This window comes from Cynoglossus semilaevis, chromosome 1 (genome assembly GCF_000523025.1).
Source record: "Cynoglossus semilaevis isolate Cse_v1.0 chromosome 1, Cse_v1.0, whole genome shotgun sequence".
NCBI lineage: Eukaryota > Metazoa > Chordata > Actinopteri > Pleuronectiformes > Cynoglossidae > Cynoglossus > Cynoglossus semilaevis.
The window spans coordinates 17,514,489-17,530,286 of record NC_024307.1 but is presented as its reverse complement, the minus strand read 5'-3'; the positions used below and the strand labels follow the sequence as shown (position 1 = coordinate 17,530,286).

The window sequence follows — 15,798 nt, the reverse complement described above, 5'->3', positions numbered from 1 at the left end:
TTCAGTCTCCGCTGCTCTGTCACAGGGACAGTCTTTGAGGACATCCAGCCAGCTACTGCTCACATTTAAATGTCAAGGTTTTTTAAATCTATTTCTCCTTAAGATTTTTTGGAATAATTTGAAAAACTTTTTTGTACATTAAAGATGTCCATGAATGAACCTGGCTAATATTTTTCATTTAATTATATTTTAAACATGTCTCTACTTTTCTTTACCCACTTACTTACTTTCTAATGATCTATCTTTCTGTGGAAAGTGTTAGCTTGACAGCACTATCAGGCATGTAAGCCTGATGTTATCTGCTGAATGTTGGCATGGATTATGTAATCAGAGCTGATGGATCAGATCTCTATCTGACAGGGCTTGGACCATCATCTCTGGTTCTTCAGTCCATCCCACTTGTTTGTCCTTTTGTCCTCACCTGTCCAGAAGAATTATAGAAGCAGATGCAACAAATTCCACAAAGGATGAGTAAATGTTTAACACCCACACATACCTGGCAGAAGATGCTGGCACATTTTTGAGACATGATCAGGTTCTCTGAATTCAGTAATCTGGAAAAATACCTTTTGAAAACAGCACTGAAGCAGAGAGGTTGGAGGCATCAACTTTGGAATAGGACTCACTCTTACTTAGCGTCACCTGCGAGTTATCACGAGTCAGTGTTTGGCTAAATCCTAACCAATCCCGACTAGTTTTGATGATTTTGCAATGCTTGCTGTCCTCGTTGATTAACATCTGAAAATCTCTTAAAATGTTTTTTCATTAGAAAATTGTTATGTTGACTCTAAACTCTGACAAGGTTAAAGTCAACTTATCAGTGTTGACTCGCAGTTTGCTTTGCTATTGATGAGCCTTTGCAGTTTTTCAGCTTGATTGTACAGGTATAGTGTTCCAAATCTTAGAGATTTGGAAGAGATTTGAGTTTCGCAAAGCAGCAGCAACCAATCAAAATTCTGCTTCTGACAATGACCACTAAAAAAAGCAATTAAAAAAAAAAAGTAAAATAAAACACTTTTGTTGCTGACAAACTTATTTAGCTGGTGTTTCTGTACCCATGGATTTGGCTAAATGCTATCATTGTAAGAAGAGTTGATAATTTTGTAATGACACACACACACACACACACACACACACACACACACACTGAACACTTAATCCAGGGTAGACATTTCCAGTCAGTCTCGCCTCCTCAGTGTAAAGCTGAAAATAGAATCATGAGATTGTGTGAAGTGTGTGTGGACTTGCAGCTGAATGTTCTCAGCTAAAGAACATGATCATAGCGCCACCGCTGGTGGTAACTGCTGGTCATTTTGATCTGTTTGAGTTTTGATGAGAAAGGTTGTGTTCCAAATGCTTTGTCCTTTATAATAGCACTTATTATTAAATCTTTAATAATGGGATCATTAATAACGTTCATGTTGCACTGCGTTCTGTTGTTTTACAACTCTGATTGTGAGAACATTTTTGTAGGTACAGTATGTGTAATTCTACGACTCATTTCGAAAACCAGAGAATGCATAAGATTGTGTATAATTGTAGGATTGTGGGACGAGTGTGTGAAATGTGTGTGTGTTTATTCCTGGCCGTACAGTATCTGTAATGAAAACCTTCCTGTGGCTGTAAAAATCTCTTTTTTAATCTTACAGCTCGCCACAGTGTGATTAGCATTGTCACTAAGGCTTGAGAACATCGATCATCATCCTGTTCTCACACCCGTCATCACTTCCTGTTCACACCCATCTTGCCCCACCCTCTTCGTTTCTGTCACTTCCTGTCCTTTGATCTTAGCGCCATCTCTCTGCTCCTGGAGTGTGTTCAAAGTCTGTGGTTGGCTCACGGTCAGAGGGCGGAGTCAGTGTTTGTACAGTGCGGTTGAGGGTGACCCTGGAGGTTAACCAGGGAACTGCAGCCAGTGATTATAGACGCTCCCTCACGCTCTTCGATTGTAATGGTGTCATTTTTACAGAGTCAGCAGAATAAACACACGTCATTTTAATTCCATCCCTGCAGACGTTTTAACGATGAATCACAGTAAACACCTTTTTACAGCCAAAAAATATCCAGGAGCCCCCTGGTTCCTGGCGGTGGTTCTCAAACTATGGTACACATAGCAGAGATAGTACCTGGGCTCCCTCTAGTGCTGGGTAGGGGACTCCAATTTTCAGAGTTCACACACTTTCATAAAACCTGAAATCTCACAGGTTTAGCTGCCGGCTGCTGTTCTCACACTTTTTCCTGTGAGAAAAGCCTGAGTGACTCACTGTTGATCAGGTGAGTGTGAGCTCACCGTCACAACAGCATTACCAATGTTTGACAGCCATGCCTTCATGCAGCAGCATCTGCACCTACTGCCCCTCTCTTTAACCCCTTGGGTGCAGTTTATAGAACCCCAGGCTATCATTAGCAGGACCTCTGGCCCTTCCTCTGTCCTCTACCCCCAACTGGTCCTGGCCTTCCTCTTTAGACCTGGTCAAACACAGCTCCTCTTTGTACCTGTTCATACAACCTATCTGAACCAGGGTCAGAAATAAGAAGGCCTGATCGAAATGACCTCGAAATATTTGTAAATCCTAGATCCTACATGCTAACAAATATTTTTTAATGATTTTTAGTGATAAATAGATGCCCCAGACATTGGGAGAACATCTTGCGTTGTTACTAGATTGTATCTTAGTGTGTCACCTAATTTAGCTGTTTTCCTAACGCCCCTCCCTCCACCTTAATCTGTCTGTTGGTGATAGTTTTTGTTTGGAGGGTAGCACAGGCCCCGGGCCTCGGCCCCCCGCCCCAGCTCTGGGAACCTGCTCATTAATGACTCAGGGATTCATGGTTATGGCTCAGTGTCTGGTCTCAGCTGCAGCTCTGTCATTAAGGCTTTCCCACAGACTTCCAATTCCCGGCCTCTCCCAGATTCTCCTAACAAAACACCTCACCCACGACTCAGCTGATAAATCCTCACGTCAGCTGGATCAGCAGATCTTCCTACAAACGGAGGTTCACTCTGCTGCTTTGGAAATGCAAAAGAGAAGATCATAGCAGTTCTAAAAAATATCTGTAAATTTGGCTTACAATGGCGGATAATAATGGAGATTATTTTAAAGGTACCTTTTTTAACTTTTTGGATTGCAGGCTACTGTAGGTAGATTGTTTTGCCCTTACCTTACGTTTACGTTTAACCTACTTCAGCATCCAATTTAGCAGCTAGCCGTATATTGTACAATATTTAAGAACGTGCTTATGTTCCGTGGCCCAAAATAATCAGCTAGCAGCTAATTAATCATGCAGCTAGTAAGTGGTATAGCTAGATTACATTTTATTATTGCTTGTACAGTATGTAGCAATCTTGGAAACTTGCTACAGTAGTGGTACAGAAGTTTTTGTAGTGGCACTAAGAAAAAATAGTAGCTTTTTACTACTGTGTAGTAGTGGCCTGATACGGTATAGGTAGGAAGTAATTATAAAACAGATGCTTAAATAGTGTGACTCTAGCAGCTAGGCACATTTTCTAGCATCAATATGGCAGATAAATTCTTACGCAGCAGCTAACTCTTTACATAGCATGTATTTTAAAAAGGATTACTTCAAAAGTAGCTTCTTGCTAATACTACACTTATTACACAGGCATGAGCTAACTTTTTTCTCCGTGGGCTTAATTGTGTCCCAGGCAGCGGCTGCTGTCAGTTTGACATACTGCTGCAGTTGTTACATTTACTTTGAGGTTTGGTAACAGTTACGGTGTGGATCACAGTAGGACCAACAGCCCCACAGGGGTAATCTTACTGCCCCCCCAGAAAAACTTCTCATCACCAACAGTGAAACACACGTCCACTAGTAAATAATACAAAGACACTGGTACCACCTGCAGTTCACTGCTTTATACAAATATAATATATACGTATAATACACAATATATACAAATACACTAGTACACACAAATACTAGTGTATACAAATACACTAGTATTGGTATAGGGTTTATTTTTTTCTCTCTCTATGTTGAGTGTGTGTGTGTGTGTTGCTCCAGCTGCTGCAGACTGTAACTTACCCACCACACACACACACACACACACACACACACACCCTACTTGACCCTAGAGACCCAACAGTTGCTCACATCACTTTGGTGAAGGGGGGGGGGGGGCAGAGGGGTCTTTGACTGTCGACTGTAAACACTTCACTGTGATCACATGATCATTAGCCTCAGAACTAAACAACTGAATTAAACAAATCAAAGGTTAACTCACTATATAAATGTAATCAAATGAACAAGAATTATAATTCAACTTGATGGGAAAGTGAACACAAACGTAAGGACTAAATACATTTTGCGTCGTTTTAACAGCAATTTAAGGATGATCCCTTTGCCATATACTTGTACCAAACACTGGTTATGAGCATAGATGGTACATCCTGCTTTAAAGTGTCATTTCTAGTTCAAGAGAGAAGCTAAAAATGAGACAAAAACACACACCTGGCCTGAAAAGTGTCATGAATTTATGCTCACTCACAGTCTCGATGTGAACTTCCTGTTTTCTGTGCTTTTATTTTTATCCTCCATCATTTAACTGCTGCTAATGACTGTTTAGCAAGTAAATGATCCGTTCAACACACACACACACACACAACCATCAACACATGCACACACACACACGCAGACATGAACATGTATAGCACACAAACAAATTAACAACTACACAAAAACACGATCACGCACAGACACACACACACACACACACAGAGACACATACATTATACACAAACACACACTTAATTGTGTTGCAGTGTACTGCTGTGCAATAACAATAAAGTCTATTCTGTTTTGCTCTAATTTCTTCTACCTTTAGCTACAGTACTGTTTGTTATTGTTTTAGCTGAGGCTTAGCATCATATTTATGAATAAATAAATGTGCTGTTGTGTTGGTTTTCTTGTTTCTTGTTAACCTTGTTGTTCATTGTCAGATTAGCATGCAGGGGTTTTTTTTAGCTAACCATTAGCAGCCTGTTGTCAGTTTGTTATCTGAAGAATCTTTGGCTAACTTTGTTGAATGACTCTCCCGTCATCCAATCCATTGTTTATCTAATCATCTTCAAACTGCATGCATCACCTGGCTAATCTTTAACCATCTGTTTCCCACTCTGTTGAACGGAATGTTTTTAGTTTTGTTTTTTATTATCTCTGCCCTTCGTCTTCACCTGCTGCTCAACTGTGGCCGTGGCTCCGTCACTGATAATCACAGCTTCAGTCAAACAGACGTAAACAGGCATTAGAAGCTGAAGCTGAAGCTGAAGCTGAAGCTGAAGCTGCTGCTGCTGCTGCTGCTGAACTACACTTATCAGATTTAAACCTAACCTAATGTTGAGTCGTCAGAGAGAGAGAGAGAGATCAGTTCAGTTCAGCTGCATGAAGTCTGCAGCGACCTCTGCTGCATTGTTCAGGAAGAGACTTTCAAATTAACACTGAAACTCTAATCATATCAGAGAGCAGTTTTGTTTCCTGAGCCGTGGAGACCAGGCTGAGGCTGCTGCCGTAGGTGTGGTCTCAGGTCCAAGGTCAGGGTTCAGGAGGTCAGCTGACCTCTGACTGACATGCTAAGTGGCAGACAACCAGTCTGACCTCCGACCCTGAGGTCTTGCTCTTGTTTCCTAGTGTGAAACTATTGAAGTGGAGGTCAAAGGAAACAAGGAAGGAGGAGAAATGGTGTCTGTATAAATTCACCAGAAAATAAACACTTGAAGTAGTGACAACAGTGACGATTAAAGACAAGTTATCACTTCGTTAGTTCTCATGCTGTGACATAGTGTGTGTGTGTGTGTGTGTGTGTGTGTGTGTGTGTACAAGTTGTAAATGTCTTCAAGAGTGTGACCTGAGTTTTTTTAGCTGCTGTTCAAGAGCGCTCTAATGGAAACGTCTGATGCTTTCTGTGTGTGTGTGTGTGTGTGTGTGTGTGTGTGTGTGTTTTGGCATGTGTGTGCGTGTGTGATGATTAATGACCTCTCCCTCTGATCACTCACTTGCAGCTGAATCACCTGTTCTCTGGTCACAGGGAGGGGGGCCTGAGTGTGTGTGTGTGTGTGTGTGTGTGTTTGCATGTGTGTTCCTGCACTGATGAACACTTTGAAGGTTAAATGGTGAATATCACGCAAACACACATAAACATGAACCTACACACACACTCACACAGAATTAATCTACTGCTGTCGTCAAGTCAGTTGTTCTTGTAGAGGCAAATTTCACCAAATTTCACCAAACAGTCTGACTTCCCCACGGACACAGGCACAAAATACAAAATGGGCCAAAAAAACTGGCATACGTAGAAGAGAAACATGAGAAGGTCACCAGATTGACCTCCACCAGTTTGACCTCCACCAGTTTGACCCCCAGTTCTGACTGCTGGTCTTTTTTTGGTCTCCTGTGTGGGGGGGTGTGTGTGTGTGGGTGTGTTCTCTCCAGGTTCTCCAGCTTCCTCCCACAGTCCACAAACAGGATCAGGTGTGAACGTAAGTGTTGTGGTTGTCTTTCACTGCCTTTTCTATCGGTCGAGATGCTTTGAACAAGTTCAAGTGAAGTTCCAGTTTCTATCAGATTCAGAGAAGCAGCAGTGAAACTGTGTCAACATCTCATTTAACCGCATAAAAACCCTGAAGCGTCCTTGAAAAGCCCTGTGTAACACCAGATGCTTTGAGAGTCTTCACAAGAGAGAAAAAGAAACGAGAACACCTTCAGATCAGCGTGGGCACTGACACCGCCTCAGCGCTGCCCTCTATTGTCTGGTGGACAGTTAGATCTTTGCGTCTGTGATCTGTGACAACAATGGAAAAACCTCTGCCTTTGTGCTGCCAACAAGTGTCGTCATTCAGTCCACAAACGCATCAGTCAGCTTCACACACTGAGCTGTGAAAGTTCCTCAGGCTAAATCAAGACGTTTCTGCTCCTCCTGAAGGAGGTTCTCACTGGCAGGGGTGTTAGACGTGTTCTCAGCCAAAGGTGGTTTCTTTGTTATTTAAATGTGAACCAAACATGAGGTCAGAGTCACCCCTATAATTAATCCATACTGGAAGCAAAACATAGCTACAGATGATGGGAAGTAAACCCAGGAAAAAATGGAAAATGACTGGAATACTGGAAAAGTTCAGCCATGACAATAGCTACGGTAAAGTAGCTGCAAAATGGAACACCGTCAGGACGTCAGCAAATACTGTCCAGCTTTTGGGCTTCGTTTACATTTTTGTTTTCCTACAGCATTCTGTGAGACCAAATGTTTGTGGAATTTTGTTTTAAAAATACTTTGCGTAGCCTTGTGTTAAAGTGTTCTCCCCTGTGATCTGAGATCCTGCTGATGAAATAGTTGCAGTAAATGAACCAAAAACAAATAGATGTAAAGAAACAAATTAGCAAAATGAACAAATACAGAACTAGAAGTGAGTTGCAAAAACCTGGGGATACCAGGCCATACATGTAGCTAATACAGTATAGCGTTTGGTCTATGTAATAACTAACAGGAATATGAAGGATATTGCAAACCATTATGGCTAAATGTCGATATTTTTCAAATTCACTTTTAAAAACTGTTGTTACTTTTTCTTAGCCTTCTTTCGGCATTTTGGAAGCTTAGTCTAAAGAGACTTTTGTGGAATTTTGTTTTGAAAATAGTTTTGTGTAACTTTGTGTTAAAGTGTTGTCTGACCTTCTGGTGTTTGTGTCTTGTTCGGCAGATTATCTGAGAGGATCTCCAGCAGCAGCAGCAGAAGAGGGCGATGTCTTTGTTCTCAAACAGGAAACTGTGTAAAATAATCCTGACACTTCCCTTTAACCTGAGGGCTGGAAAACCACATGAAGGAAGGAGAAACCACGGCGGAAATCCTGGCCTCACACACAGGTGAGTGTCCTCACTCCCATCCATCACCTTCTTTATCTGCGTCTTCCATCACACTCTCAGTTTCTCCCACTCTCCTCTCACCCTCTCTCCCCTCAAAGCTCTATTAAAAATCAACGTAAACACATTAGTGAGTGTGAATGGACACAAATTTTTCTTTGTTGGAGAAAATCAGGGGGATTTGGTCCAATTCACGCCAACAACATCAGGGAAAAAGCAGAACTCACCTGATTTGTCTGCTTAATTATAATCACTGATCTAATCTATATCTATCTGTTTTGTTGGAAGGTGAGTGAAAAACAAAACAAAAATATTGACATTCCACCAGTGTCTAGCTGAAAGGAATTTTGGAAAAATGCTCTTGAAAAAAATCTTAGTTCCAGTGAAATTTATTGGTCAAATTTCATGCCCGGCTTCGATAGACACAACATCCCTTTTCATTTATGACGTGTTTGTTATATGTCAGATGATTAGAGAGACAAGAGAGGTGTGGGTTTAGGAGGAAAAGCTCAAAGTTGGAAAAATAATTATAAAAAAATTACTGTATGGGCTAAAAAGTTGAAAATCAAATACCAATATATAGAAATAATGCAAAAAATATAAAGTTAAACTGATGAGGATAAAATATATTCAGACCTTAGCCATGTATAAAATGTGCCAATATATAAGTATGTTTAAAAATATATGCAAGTGCGACATGTTTGGAGTATAAGTCGATGATGATGATGATGATGATGATGAGGATGATGAGTGGTGGTCATGTTAAACCACAGATATCACTTCTCTGTTAATGTAGTTATCCATAATCTGTCAGTTTTTGAACAGAACCTACACCTGTGTGTCCACCTGTGTGTCCAGACTGATCATGTGACCTCTTAGATCATGTGATCTTTCAGAACAATTCTAAATTCACTCCTCAGGCTTACGGCCATGACAGGGAGGTAAAAAAAAAAGCAACGCTTGTGCAGAGGTGGAGTCCTGACTGATCAGAGCAAAGATAAGGAGGCCAGAAAGGAGGAGGTGACATGTGAGTAAAGAGGTGAGAGAGAAGAAAAAGAGGGAGATCAGCAGAGATAAGAGGAAATGAGGGCAGGAGGATAAAAGAGGGGAGGGAGAAAGTGAAGACATTCTGAAATTTGACTCTGATGCTGCAGGATCAGGATGCTGCAGGATTATTGCTAGAATTGACACTAATTCAATACATTTTCACACATTTTAGTCATAAATTATAAACGTTTGTACAGCTGATTAAAATGGCCCTCTTTCTTCAGCCCAGTTCTAAGTCTATGACCAAAACATCATCAGAAGAGATTGAAAACCTCACAGTGTATGTGCTGCTGTCACTCTGGCTCCTTTATCCTCTTTCCCACTTTGATTGACAAGTCAAATGGTTTCTCAGTGGAGCCTGTAGGTGGCACTAATGACAGGAAGCGACACAACATAAAATCGCGTTTGGATAAGCAGCGTTAGCTTAGCATCGCAGATCGTTGGAGAAGACTGACGGTTGTGATAGAGAAGTCTTTAACTCAGTGGCTGACACGCTATGACATGTGAATGTGGTATTTGGTCTCCCTCTAGTGGTAAGCATGTAAATCCGATACCCATTGTGATAAGAAGAGTAATTTAGTCGTGAAACATAGTTCTTCATGTTTGCAGTTAAGAGTGGAACCGTGATATTTGTGAGTGTCAGTGGTGGAGAGCAGAATTAAAGCCCTGGTCAGTCCTCCAGTCCATCACAGGGTCACACACAGAGACAAACCAAACTGTTCACACTCACACTCCCATCTAGGGTCTGTTTAGAGTGAAAATATAATATAATAAAGGCAAAAAGTTGGAGAACGTGAAGATCCCACACACAGAGAACTGGAAGAGTCCGTACAGAAAGAGCAGCAGCTACAGCCGCTACTGTGTGGCCCCTGGTTCAGGTTAATAGAAAACAGTCGTGCTATAGAAGCAAAATACATGTGTGTGTTTAACCGACTGTGTCCATTTGACCCTTGTGGCCTGGCGTGTGTCTCTGTGACAGCAAAGACTTGTGGGAAAGGTGTGCGAGGACAGTTGCTGCTGAAACTGGATCTGATTGGTGGTTCTTCAGTCTCAGTTGTTGCGGCTTGATCAGAGTGTTTTCACAGTTGTTGTTCTTCTTCTCCTGCTCGACGTTTCTCTTCACCAGTCTGAAAAAAAGGAAGAAAATGTAGTCCATTCCATCTCTGTGTCTTTGGAGGAAGACATTAAAGGAAAGAAAAGCCCACAACAGTTTAGAAAATGTCTAAGAAATCTACAAAAAGTGGAAGAAAAAAAAAAGCAAACCTAATGGATGTAATTTGAGCATTATTTTCAGAAGAGTTCTTATAATGATTATGACTTTCAGCAAAGTAGAGTGGACTTTAATGATAGCCCAGTTGTGGTTGAAAGTCAGTGAAAAAAGGTCAGTGGTTCGATCCCCTCTATCTGATGATCTTACTGTGCGACCTGTCATGTGTTCTGTATTTGTTTTCTTCATCTACTCTAGATACTAACCTGACAAAGTTTAAGAAGAAAGGATGACAACAACAACAGAAACATATACTGTATATTATCAATTTAACATGGATTCAGCCTGTGACACGGTTCAAATCTGTATTTATTTCCTACATGAATCATCTCTGTTGTCCACTCAGATGTTTTTATCCCTCTCTTTAAACTCCTCTGTCAGATCCCCTCGGTAACTCCTGTATCCCATCAATCAGTCCAGTCGAATCTGTGTTTTTGCTCGCTTTTGGAAGTGTGTGTGTGTGTGTGTGTGTGTGTGTCTCCACATGTCTGCAGCCTCTCTGTAAATCACTGCACTGAACAAATACATACACGTTCTGTTAAACCCAGGGATACATCAGACCAGATGTAGACAGTCCATATACAGTGTGTGTGTGTGTGTGTGTGTTAGTGTAGGAGGGTGGGCAAATATTACACAACCACCTCCACTGCATGTCTGGGTAGTCAGAAAAACACTGTTGTCTCCAGAAACTCCCCAAATTAAAGCCGTTCAAGGAGCTCCATTCTAGATTTATAATTCAAAGAGTTTAAGACTAAAAGAGTGCTATGACGTAGCCTAAAAATGGATATCTGAAAGAAATACAGGGTATGGGTAGTACTGAACACAAACAGCTAAAGGTTAGCTAAAACAGGTGAAGTCAAAGCCGTCATCAGAAATTCTTAAAAACAAAGTCCAAAACTCTTCTGACTGTGCCTTTAAAGCTGGCCCTCCTCACAGTTGGATCAGTTTATGGAGGGAAACCACTTGAACTTACAGCAGCTCCACAAACACTGACCGCACTCTGACAACACCACTCACTTTCTTCACTCTCTGCCCACGTCCCAGCAGCAGCAGACCAGTGTTTCCAAACACACCACTGACCGTGGAGAGGTTGCTGTTCTATTCACGGGTCGGTGCTGTGGTGGTGCCATACCTTGGCACGACGGAGCGTCGCTCTGCCAGCCTGTTATTATGGCCCAGTCTGTGACACTAACAAATGACATACAAGTGACGAAGAGAAGAGGGAATGTTTTATTTTCTGACCTCTGGCTCCATTTGGACTCTCACTACCCTCATGTTGTGTAATTCCCTTTGCCTCTCAATTCCAACCTCCATAGAAACAATCAGCAATTTGAAGATCACACTATTTTTAAATTTTCATTTAATAGTTTAAAATCCTTTTATTTATATCAGTGGCACAAACTGACCACAAGAGGCAGCAGTGTAGCTCCTGTGTCCCTCTGAGCTTAATTCTTCAATTAATTTTCCTAATGATTCTTTGGTGCACATGAGGAAGACCTGCAATATATACTGTATGTTGGTGACTGGTCATGAAGTGCTTTATTTGTGAGGCGGAGGATTTTAAAGTCTCGCCTACATCCTACTGGGAGCCAGGACTGCAGTGATATGGTCTCTCTTTCTGGTTCCTGTTGATACTCCTGCTCCAGTACTTTGGATCAGCTGAAGTATTTTAACATAATTAACGGGACAGTCTGACAGCAGAGAGTGTTCCAGATGTAACAACGACATGAACTCATTTTCAACACCTTTCAATGAAAGGATATTTATATTTTTGTTAATATTTAGCAGGTGATGAAGGGCTCCCCTAAGAATTTACCCCAAACTCTGTAATAGGACAAAATGGATTCATACGTACTGTCATGATCATATTTACTAATGTTTATACATGTATACAGTATTCATATACTGTATACATGTATGTATAAATGTACATATATATATACTATATGACTATGAGCCTCATCACTGTACGATAATATATAATATTACATTAGATTATAGTGAATGTCCAGTGACTTTTTCACATAACTTTGTAGAACAGTGAGTTTGATATACGTATATGAGATGAGACTGCTCTCTAGTGGAGGAATCTGGTCATCACATTGACGTTCTAATTCTTTCAGGAATATAAAGTAATTGAAAATCATGGGTTCAGGGAAGAAGAAAAATTTCTACAGTTGAAAATAAAATCGGTAATATATTTTTGCACCGACATTTCTTCACTAATAACAAACGTGCCAGTCAAACAAAATTAATTAGACAAAAAATTAAAATATTAAAATAAAATTCAAATAATATTTGAATAATAACACCATGACATAGTTGATAAGGCACTGTAGATACAGTATGCACATTTGAACGTAATAATCCTGGCCATGAAACGTGGGTTTTGTAGAGTTGGTAAACTATTCAGGTCCTCACACCAAATTCCATAGAGAAATACTGTGATTTTAGCTGCTGTCTCCACCACTGAGTTCAAATGTGTTGTTCTATGACCAAGGTGTTCAATACTACTGTATTTGTGTCACTACGCATTATAAATATGGACTGGTCAGAAGGGGAATTAGCTCAAATGGTAGAGCGCTCGCTTAGCATGCGAGAGGTAGCGGGATCGATGCCCGCATTCTCCAGGTACACTTTTCCCAAAATAAATTGTTATTCTTATTATTTCCCCACTGCCGGTTCAATAAGGTTCGACCCTGAGCTTAACAATATAATTAGCCGTGTTCCACTAACCTAATGAGTCAATGAGAATAAACATCTGAATTTCTGATTGGAAGTAATGTCAAAACAAACAATTGTTTTTCTTTTTTATTAATATCTATGTGGTTTATTGATTGATTTTTTTTCATTCTCAGTACAAATACTGCAATTGTGCACAAGCACACACAACTTTGTTGCTCTGTTTTTTAATGAGCTTTGACGGTAATGTTTACCTCAAAGTCACCACAGGAGGGTGCTGTGGGATTTGGGACGGGAGAGTGAGTGTTAACTAAACTTTGTTTATATCTTTGAAAAGGCCATTGAACACCGTTTACACTTTAGCATACAGAATCGAGTGGTAAACATGACTGATTTTGAATCATTTGTCTTAGATTTAGTTTATTTATCTCAAGCTTAGAAACGGCAGTTTCAGCCAACATCTCAGTTCCACTAAAATGATTTGAAAAAACAATGGTAACCTGCTATAAATACACCCACATTTGCTTTGTTTTTTATTTCTCACCACCCTTTAATTTAATCTTTGTTTTACCGTAGAAACATCAGCCTGATGTGACAAGTTTTAATGAGTTTCTCGTGTGAAAATCCCACTGCAGCAGCCGCTCAAATACAGTTTTATTTTTGTTTTATTAAAAAGTTCCATTCCAAATGAAGCCAAGCAGTTTGACTGTGTTTGGTTTAAGTCAGGTGTCAGCATTTTTTAATTAAACCCACAGTCTGAAGGTTAAATTTGATTTAAGGATCAAATCTGACTTTTGATGAGACTGTTTGATGGAGTTTAGTTTAATACTCTTCATTAATGTGGGATTAACACCGACTATATTAGATTCAAAGTCATGTTTACATGTTTAGGTTTATGTGTCATCAGTGATTCAGCGATTTAAACTCTCAGAAAACTTCTTCATAACAAACACAACATTACATTGAATATCTTGCACAAATCGCTCTTTGATCCACTGCTGCCCCCTTCAGGAAGTTCGAGTTCTTTATTTGACTTTACACGTTCGTCAGTTACAAAAGTTGACTACAGGAGGCAGCACTAAACGAATTGCTCCCTCAGCACCAAAATCACGGATTTTCTCTGTGGACTTTGGTTCTCTAAGATGAGTAGCTCACAAAGATATGTTGTAAACCATCTCTGACTCTAGGAGACATCAGTTTTATCGTGTATATATTTGTTGTGTATTTTATTATGTATATACACATCAGTTGTTTTTCCAGTACTTTTTTAAAATTATTGCTGTTTTTATTTTTTACGTATGTTCTGAATGAGCTCAGTGACCACAGGAGATGATACAAAAGTTCCTTTTACTGTTAGAAAGAGTCAGTGGAGTAGTAAGATACGTGACAAAGGTATCGTGGAGATAATTTAGTCTCAAACAGACAAATGTTACAGTGGCTGGCTCTTTTGAAAAGGTGATAAACTCACTGGTGTTTTGTGTTTAATAGCTCTCTTTTTTTTCAAAAGACAGCTTCTCTTTCATCAGGTCACAGTTAAACTTAGTTAACCTGGTTAACAGTTAAACTTTTTTTGTGGTTAATCTTCAACATTGTTGACATGAGCATCAATCCTGCAGCAGCAGCAGGCTGGAGGGAGCAGGTGAATTTTTCTGATAGGTAAAGATTGTCTGGTCTGATTCTGGGAACATTTGATTCTGAGCAGATTCCAAGAACAAGGCAGTTGTGGTGGGAGTCAGGAAATAGTCAGGAACTCAAAGACCCCTGAAAACACAAATGTTAAGGATGAAGCAGTGAAGAAGAGAAGGAACAGGAGGGGAACAAGACATTGTGCATTAGAGATGAAGAAGAGGCTGCAGCCAATGATAATGGTGGCTGTTGGTGTCTGGAACAGATGACTCTGATTCCAGGCCCAGCTATTTAACTGCTCTACCTCATAAGAGTGATCCGTGATAAAAACGAACAAACATCTAGTCAAACAAAAGAGGATCATTATATTACTAGAGTCATTATATCTGCTCTCTGGTTCAAATATACCAATGGAAATGGTCAATATCATCAGGGTATATCCAAAAGTTGTCTAGTGCAGAGAAAAGAAATGATGCAGTGGCGTTGAACAGATTTTAATGAGCTCCACTGCTATAGGAAGCTGGGAGAACGACATCTCATCAGACTGTCATCAGTTCAGAGTCAACAGCTGACTCTGAACGGGACAGTCAAATAGTTGATGAGGTTTTGGTCAGTTTAGTCAATGAAAATGTGATGTCAGGACATTGTTTTAAGGACAACTTAGGGGACGCTGGGCTGTCCCCGAGACACCACCACTGAGTTTAAATGTCTGTTCTAAAGATTCTTGTCTGTGCCTGTCGTGAAGCATCAGTGTTTGTCATGTCAAAAAGCAGAGAAGTGAACAATGTTGGAGGGAGAAGAGACTGGGCTCAGTGAAGAGGCGCGTCATTAACATGTCAGACTCTTCCTCTCATTCACCATCATTTATCTCTCTTCAGCCTCTTCACTCATTTTTATGTCCAGTTTGTCTCCTTAAAAAGCTGTGATTTTTTAAATTATTATTTTAAGAAGGTTTTTCTGAGTGAAAAACAACAGAAGGACTTCTGAAAAAAGTTCAGAGTTGAACTAAAAGTTTGCAGGTAGAAATTAAGTTTCAGTTTTTTTTACCAAGTAAAAAAAGTTTAAATGTTATTTTTCCATCAGGTTCTGTGTTTTAATTAATAGTTGGTGTTTAATTTTTTGACCAATTTCTTTGCTTTCACTGCATTAATTTGTGTCATTTTTCAGCCAATTCTAAGTACTTTGCTGTATTATCCTTAGCACATTTGTTTGTAAATAATTAGCATTTTGGGTTTTTTTTTTTGACAGACATTTCTTTGATCAGTTTCAAGCCTTTAGCTTCTTTGGAGCTTTTGTTATT

At 40.0% G+C, this 15,798-nt stretch overlaps 1 long non-coding RNA gene and 1 other non-coding gene across 2 annotated transcripts; one reads left to right on the top strand and one right to left on the bottom strand.

The window, feature by feature from the left end:
* Window positions 1-8,247: 8,247 nt before the first annotated feature.
* Window positions 8,248-11,586, bottom strand: LOC112487131 (uncharacterized). Its single transcript, XR_003049931.1, has 2 exons — window positions 11,208-11,586; window positions 8,248-10,050 (listed from the first exon to the last, which is right to left on the bottom strand). It is a non-coding gene; the product is annotated as an uncharacterized LOC112487131 (long non-coding RNA).
* A 1,161-nt stretch (window positions 11,587-12,747) lies between these two features.
* trnaa-agc (transfer RNA alanine (anticodon AGC)) lies at window positions 12,748-12,820 on the top strand. Its single transcript has one exon. It is a non-coding gene; the product is annotated as a tRNA-Ala (tRNA).
* Window positions 12,821-15,798: the final 2,978 nt, after the last annotated feature.